An 8673-nucleotide genomic window follows, 5' to 3' on the forward strand; every position below is an offset into this window, starting at 1 on the left:
GATGGAATTCCAGTTGAGCTATTTCAAATCCTGAAAGATGATGCTGTGAAAGTGCTGCACTCAATATGCCAGCAAATTTGGAAAACTCACCAGTGGCCACAGGACTGGAAAAGGCCAGTTTTCATTCCAATCCCAAAGAAAGGCAATGCCAAAGAATGCTCAGACTACCACACAATTGCACTCATCTCACATGCTAGTAAAGTGATGCTCAAAATTCTCCAAGCCAGGCTTCAGCAATACGTGAACCATGAACTTCCAGATGTTCAAGCTGGTTTTAGGAAAGGCAGAGGAACCAGAGATCAAATTGCCAACATCCGCTGGATCATCAAAAGAGCAAGAGAGTTCCAGAAAAACATCTATTTCTGCTTTATTGACTATGCCAAAGCCTTTGACTGTGTGGATCACAATAAACTATGGAAAATTCTTCAAGAGATGGGAATACCAGACCATCTGACCTGCCTCTTCAGAAACCTGTATGCAGGTCAGGAAGCAACAATTAGAACTGGACATGGAACAACAGACTGGTTCCAAATAGGAAAAGGAGTACATCAAGGCTGTATATTTTCACCCTGCTTATTTAACTTCTATGCAGAGTACATCATGAGAAACGCTTGGCTGGAAGAAGCACGAGCTGGAATCAAGATTGCTGGGAGAAATATCAATAACCTCAGATATGCAAATGACACCACCCTATGGCAGAAAGTGAAGAGGAACTAAAAAGCTCTTGATGAAAATGAAAGAGGAGAGTGAAAAAGTTGGCTTAAAGCTCAACGTTCAGAAAATGAAGATCATGGCCTCTGGTCCCATCACTTTATGGCAAATAGATGGGGAAACAGTGGAAACAGTGTCAGACTTTTTTTTTTTGGAGCTCCAAAATCACTGCAGATGGTGATTGCCGCCATGAAATTAAAAGACGGTTACTCCTTGGAAGGAAAGTTATGACCAACTTAGACAGCATATTAAAAAGCAATGACATTACGCTGCTGGCAAAGGTCTGTCTAGTCAAGGCTATGGTTTTCCAATGGTCATGGTCATGTATGGATGTGAGAGTTGGACTGTGAAGAAAGCTGAGTGCTTAAGAATTGATGCTTTTGAACTGTGGTGTTGGAGAAGACTCTTGAGAGTCCCTTGGACTGCAAGCGGATCCAACCAGTCCATTCTAAAGGAGACCAGTCCTGGGTGTTCGTTGGAAGGACTGATGCTAAAGCTGAAACTCTAATACTTTGGCCACCTCATGCGAAGAGTTAACTAATTGGAAAAGACTCTGATGCTGGGAGGTATTGGGGGCAGGAGGAGAAGGAGACAACAGAGGATGAGGTGATTTTATGGCATCACCAACTCAGTGGACATGAGTTTGAGTAAACTCCGGGAGTTGGTGATGGATAGCGACGCCTGGCCTGCTGCAGTCCATGGGATCGCAAAGAGTCGGACACAACTGAGTGACTGAATTGAACTGAACTGAACTGAATACATAGTATGGATTTTTGCATTAAAAATTTGCAAAAGTGTTTACTTGCTTTTTTAACTCCTCCGCCCCCCTTCAGCTTTGTTTTTGAGATTCATTCATATTGATATATGTAACCTGGGTTACTCATTTGTATGGTTATTCATGGTATGAATTATTCAGTTTAGGCATCCATTTTCTTACCAAGGGAAAGTTGGAATATTTCTACTTTTTACCACTGTAAACTTGCTTTCCTGGTCTCCAGGCATGAGTGTGGAAATTGGATATATGCCTAAAGAATTGCCTGGTGGTGAGGTTTGCATTTCTGCAACTTTACCAAGCACTGTCACATTGCTCTCATACTTACATTCTCACTGGAAATATATGAGAGTTTCCATTTCCTTAAATGCCTGGTATTATCAAAGTTGAAAATTTTTGCTAAATTTTTTGACATGAACTAAAATCTCATTGTAGATTAAAATTTCATTTCCCTGATTTCTAATGAGTTTGAACATTTCCCCATGCTTTTGGCCACAGAGGTTTCTTTTATGAATTGCCTTTTCATATCTTTTGTCAACTATCCTTAGGTTGTTTGTATTTCATTTATTATTTGCAGATCTTATGTATTTGGAAAACTAATTTGTTGCTAGTATATGCTTTGTAAATATGTGACTCAGTCTGTGATCTTTTAATTTTGCTCTTTATATGTTTTCTATGCAGAAACTTCAAGTTTTAATGTTTAATTTCCCACTTTTCAATGTGGTCAAATGTTTTATTTATCAAGACTTTATGATTTGATAATCTTTTAAAAGTTTTGACATATTTTTAAAGACAATGTTCATGTTTTTGAACCACTTGGAATTTTTGTATATGGTATAAGATAGAGACCTAATTTACCTGTTTCCTTGGGGACAGTCTGTAGTAACAGAACCATCTACTGAGTGTTTCATTTACCTTTACTGACTTGTAATGCTATTTTTGTCATTTATGATATTTTGATATCATTCTTAGTTTTTCTGTTCCATTGTATGAGTACAGTTAAAGAATATTACTAGACCTGTAAAATGTCTTGATATCCTATGGGGGTAAATCTACTCTTATTCTTTTTCAAATTCCTCTGGGTATACTTGGCCCTTTATTCTTCTGTAAAAATTTTAGGATTAATTAATTGCTATGGAAATTCCAGTTGAGCTTTGTTTGGAATGGCATTAGAGTTATAGATTGCTTTAAGCAGTGCCATTTTGAAATATTAAGCCTTCCCTCCCTCGGATTTGGTTTATTTTTCCATGTATTACCTCTCCACCTCAGTGGCTACTGAGGCAAATATTAGGTTTCCTTCTTTAATGAGCTCACAAGGTTTTGTGAGAATCAGTAGAGATTATACTCAGGAAAATCTTTCTAAAGTCTGTAGTTCTGACCATATCTGTTGCAGCCTTGGCATTTTATTAAGACCAAAAAATTTCTGGCCCCATATCTCACTGAGATTAAAACTCATAGAAACTGGGGGCAGAAAAGGAAGCTCCACATTTACAGGCCTGCAAAGAGTAGCATGGAGCTCAGTTGCTCCACCACATGTAGAATCTTCCCAGACCAGGGATTGGACCCGTGTCCCCTGCATTAGCAGGTAGATTCTTATCCATTGTGCTACCAGAGAATTTCTGTGCTGCTCATTTAATTCTTCACACAGCCTTATGAGGTGGCTACTATTGTAACCACTGTTTTACAGATTAGCAACCTGAGATTTAAAGAGGTCAAGGAACTTGTTCAGGGTTGGATGTGTACCTAAGAATAATCAGAAACCCAAGATGACGCTCTTAACTGGTACTGTTGTTTGTTCCAGGCAGCTAGTATGTTTGATAAGGAGGTAGAGGGGGCCAGGCTATTCTTAGCCTGCACATGGTTTGAACACCAGGGTCGGGGTTTGGCTGTCCCAGCCAGATCTCTAAGGGCAGAAGCTACTAGAAACTTATATCTGGGAGATATCACATGGGGTGGAGCTGGAAAGGGCCTGAGAGGAGGGCTGTTAAGAGTCACCCTCATGGGGAAACATGCCCTCCTTCCTGGGTTCTTCCAGAGGGGAAAAGAAACTCTGTTTACCAATTGCTCTAGCTGTCCCCAGAGGGAAAGTGCTGAGTCATCATCCCTGGTGGGAGAGAGAAAGGAAAAGGAGGAAAGAAGAGAAGGAAGGAGGGGGGATGAGAGACAAGGAAATCGGTCTTTTTGAAATGTCAGTTGAAGTTTTCTCTGATGTGCCAAACACACCCTTTCCCCTACGCATTCTGAAGCAATTGAGAAATACCTGTATCCCTTTTCTTTATACCTGGGAAACTGGGCATTTACAGAGGATTTCCAAGTTTCTGACTCTCCAGGACCATGCTGATAGAGCTGACCATTGACTCAGGGTCCATTTGACCTAATCAGGGCAATAAAATAGCATTAACATGTAGGCCCCACCCCCTGCATTCTGACACTTGTCACCCCAGCTCTTCCCATGCACTTAATCATATAACCGTGAGTCATATAGCTCTAGGTCTTAACTTGGGTCTCCCTCAAAGGGAAAGCAGATCATTCACCCCAGAAAATAGGAGGGATGGGTGGCTGGGAAGTGACCAGGAGAGAAGGCAAAGCCAGTCCGAGGTGTGTTATTGAGCTGTTTACCACCGGAGGCAAGAGGGCTCAGTCCTGCTGGGGGACCCTCTGAGGACTTGTTTAGAATATACCTCAGTACTGCTTACCTGGGGCACGGGAGGGGACAGAACTCATTTATCCACTACCCCCTGTTCTTCATTGGTTATGTTAGGGTTGAGGGAAGGCTCAACCCCCCGCTTCCCAGAATATGCCTCAATTGCATATTGATTATTTTGAATTAAAGCTATTTAAGAAACAGTCTGTATGCAAGGAGGACATTTTGGTTCTCCTCTCTGTATCCCTGAGAGTAGGAAATAAAACTCTCATGTGGAAGGAAATAAATCTCTTTCTTATCCCCAGACATACGGAATTCAGGGTTGAGAGTTTGTTTCTTTACTAATTTGCCTTCTGTGGGGTCGCACAGAGTAGGACGCGACTGAACGATTTCGCAGCAGCAGCAGCAGCAGTACGAGTTCATGTGCTCAACGCAGTGACCCAAACAAACCGAAACCTAAAAGTCTGGAGCAGAGAAAGGTTTATTGCAGGGCCATGCAAGGAGACATGCCCTAAAAAGCCCCAAGCTCCCTGAAGGGTTTCAGGCACAGAATTTTTAAAAGCCAGGTGAGGGAGGGGGTCGAAGGGTATGTGATCAGCTCATGCACAATTCTCTGATTGGCTTGATGGTGAGGGAACAGGGTGGAGTCACAGAGGTTAACCTTGTCAGTCCTTAGGGTCTGGGAGGCCTGAGCCTATATTCTCATGATCATCAAGTAGTTAATACCTTCCATTTGATATGTGTGTGTGTGTGGGGGGGTGGGTTCCACATCTGTAAAACAACTCAGGAAATGTGTCTCTAATACTGTTATCTACGTACTTCAGAGAGGAACTAAAGCAGAGGATGTACAGGAAAGGCCTGTCCCAGTACTGCTTAGTTAGAATTCCAGCAGATGCTGCTTTGAGGTTGGCTAGTGACATCTGAGTCTGACACAGCTATTACATTTTTACTTCCCAATGTATTGCTCTCCTCAGTGGCTAACGCAGGTGTCACCATTAGTGGTTTTAATGCTTTTCTAGATATGAGAAAATGCAAGAATTTGGGCTTATAAAATCTGAAAATATGTATCTGAAGACCTGTTCTCCTACCTTTTCCCAGAGTACAGAGTGCCTCCTTCCTGATCTCCAACCTGAACTCCTTTTAGGGGGTGTTAAAGGCCAGCAGCTACAGTGGAGAGGTAGATGGAAAATGCTAATTTTTAGTCGGCAGGGCTGCTTCATGGTCATAAATTTGACCATGGCTTTGAGAGCATTTCATGACCACTTCATCCCATGGTACTAGGAATGCTCATTTCGAAGTCTGGCAAAGATTTCACTGAGGCCACTCAATGTGCTGTCACTGAACTAAGCCTTGTTAACAATAGCCTAAAGTCTCTGGACCACCTGTCTTACTAGTATATTATGGTCCAGGAAAATACTCCCTCTTGTTGTTTCTTCCCATATCTAGAGTTACACTGTCATTAATCTCATATGGAACTATGTATCATCATTTTATCAGAGGCTCAGTTATACGTTTGTGAATGCAAGAAACAACAAATTTGTAAAACAGGCAATATCAGTAATGAGTTATTACAAATATCTCCTGGTTTGGGGGATATATTAATTTCTTCTTTCCTGCAAATGTTCACAAGTGAGCTAGGTCAGGATGTTTCCTGTGGGCTGAATAAAGTGTTTCAGTTTAACATTCAAGCATGGGGGCAGGGCTTCCTGAGACAGGCCAGTATGTATAGTTTAAAGGATAGGCAACATCTTTTGAGTGATTAACTGGTAGCAAAAGCAACAGAATGCAAAGGTTAAAATAAAAGAACCAGAACTAGTATGGAGTCAGATTTGTTATTCCCTATTACAATTCCCCACTGTCAATGTCCACTCCACAATCTTGTGGGAAAGGGGCAAAAACCACTCTTGTCTACTTCCTGCCAAACAGGGAAGATGAAGGGTGATTGTGGAACAGAACTGATCAGCCTTGGATAAGGAATATTAGAATCTTTAGAAAATAGCACAGTTCTCTTCTTTATCTACAATTATTTGAACTTGATGAACTCCTTTAACCTTGTTGTTTTCTAATTTGTAATTGGACTTAGGCTTTTAGCTCCAGTTCTGATCCTCATCTATTAATTTTAACTTTCTGACTATGCCCTAACTATATTTAGGGGGAAAGATTTCCTTATATCTGGAAAAGCACAGATTCAGTTCAGTTCAGTTCAGTTCAGTTGCTCAGTCGTGTCTGACTCTTGGTGACCCCATGGACTGCACACGAGGCTTCCCTGTCCATCACCAACTCCCAGAGTTTACTCAAACTCATGTCTATTGAGTCGGTGATGCCATACAACCCTCTTTTCCTCTGTCGCTCCCTTCTCTTCCCGCCTTCAATCTTTCCCAGCATCAGGGTCTTTTCCAATGAGTCAGTTCTACACATCTGGTGGCCAAAGGATTGGAGTTTCTGCTTCAACATCAGTCCTTCCAATGAACATTTGGAACTGATCTCCTTTAGGATGGACTGGTTGGATCTCCTTGCAGTCCAAGGGAACTCTCAAAAGTTTTCTCCAACACCATAGTTCAAAAACATCAGTTCTTTGGCACTCATCTTTCTTCACAGTCCAACTCTCACATCCATACATGACTACTGGAAAACCATAGCCTTGACTAGACGGACCTTTGTTGGCAAAGTAATGTCTCTGCTTTTTAATATGCTGTAGAGGGCAATGGCACCCCACTCTAGTACTCTTGCCTGGAAAATCCCATGGATGGAGGAGCCTGGAAGTCTGTAGTCCATGGGGTCCCTAAGAGTTGGACATGACTGAGCGACTTCACTTTCAATTTTTACTTTCCTGCATTGGAGAAGGAAATGGCAACCCACTCCAGTGTTCTTGACTGGAGAATCCCAGGGATGGAGGAGCCTGGTGGGCTGCTGTCTATGGGGTCGCACAGAGTTGGACACAACTGAAGCGACTTAGCAGCAGCAGCAGCTATAGCTAAGTCGCTTCAGTCATGTCTGACTCTGCAACAGCGTAGATGGCAGCCCACCAGGCTCCTCCATCCCTGGGATTCTCCAGGCAAAAATACTGGAGTGGGTTGCCATTTCCTTCTCCAATACATGCATGCATGCTAAGTCGCTTCAGTCGTGTCTGACTCTATGCGACCCCATGGACAGCAGCCCACCAGGCTCCTCTGTCCACAGGATTCCCCAGGCAAGAATACTGGAGTGGGTTGCCATTTCCTTCTCTGAATATGCTGTCTAGGTACAGAAAAGCCAGTAATACTTCAAGCAAAGCCAAAAATTATAGTATTTTTTGGTTTCATCAGTTGACTCAGTTCTGCATAATTAATTCTTTTTACTAACATTTTTATGAAATCAGAGTTTCCATTAGACTTTTAAAATATCTTACCTAGTTTAGCAGTAAGATTTAAAAGTTATCAGGAACCTGTTTTTGTCAAAATGTCCTTTTCATGACTCTTTTTGAAGATGTGGCAGTTTTGCAAATTGTCAGCTTATCTGTTTATGAATGATAACTGTCTTAGAAAGGTGTGGTTAAGGATCTAATTATAGTGTGTCTTGACAAAGAAGCTTATCCAAGTTGTTGTGACATACAACATTGTACAATAACAACTAAAATTAAGACATCATACCAGGGCATGTCCAAATTTCAGAAACGTTGTGTAGTTTCTAGAATGTCTGTATTAATAAAATTTATTCATACCATATAATCTGAGGAGGCTTATCATTCACTGATTTCTGTGTAATTTAACTTATCAACCAATTCTAGTCAGTTTTGTATAAATATATGTATTTTTAAATTATATTAAATTTTTTTCTGAGGGGCCCTCTGAAGCATCTCCAAGCTAGCTGAAGTCAAAAGAACTTTAATTAGAATTTGATATGAAATTCATAAAAAATATCAAAAAGTTTTAAAAATATTTGGTCAGATCATAGGTCACTGTGACTATTTAAAAACAAATACAGATCACTTAAAGATAAGTTCATACAATCTATTATCAAAAGCAGCATTCTAAGTAAACATGTTCTTTTAGAATAGAGGAACCAAATCTAGTCTTGCACCAGTCTACTTTTAATAACAAAATCCATTCACCTGAATAAGTTAACCTAATCTCAGCCCAACCATGTATCAAAATCCTTTTTTACTCAAAACATGTATCCTACTTTCCTACTGTATAGTGAAATGTTTTATTATTTTTAGTAGCACTCATTGCATATTTAAATCAGAATCCATGAATCTTAAACATCTTAATTTCTAGTGAAAACCAAGAGGCAAGCAAATGTTACTAAAATTTGGAGAGACTATTTTAGAGAATTTTCAGAATGCAACTATTCCTGTAGTTTACTGAAAAACTCTTATGTCATTTGTATTTAATTCACTCACAAAAGTTTCATATCTTTTCATGTGTTTGTTAGCCATCTGTATGCCTTCTTTTCATGTGTTTGTTAGCCATCTGTATGCCTTCTTTCAATGGCACCCCACTCCAGTACTCTTGCCTGGAAAATCCCATGGATGGAGGAGCCTGGTGGGCTACAGTCCATGGGGTCG

This window comes from Ovis aries, chromosome 1 (assembly GCF_016772045.2).
Source record: "Ovis aries strain OAR_USU_Benz2616 breed Rambouillet chromosome 1, ARS-UI_Ramb_v3.0, whole genome shotgun sequence".
Lineage (NCBI taxonomy): Eukaryota > Metazoa > Chordata > Mammalia > Artiodactyla > Bovidae > Ovis > Ovis aries.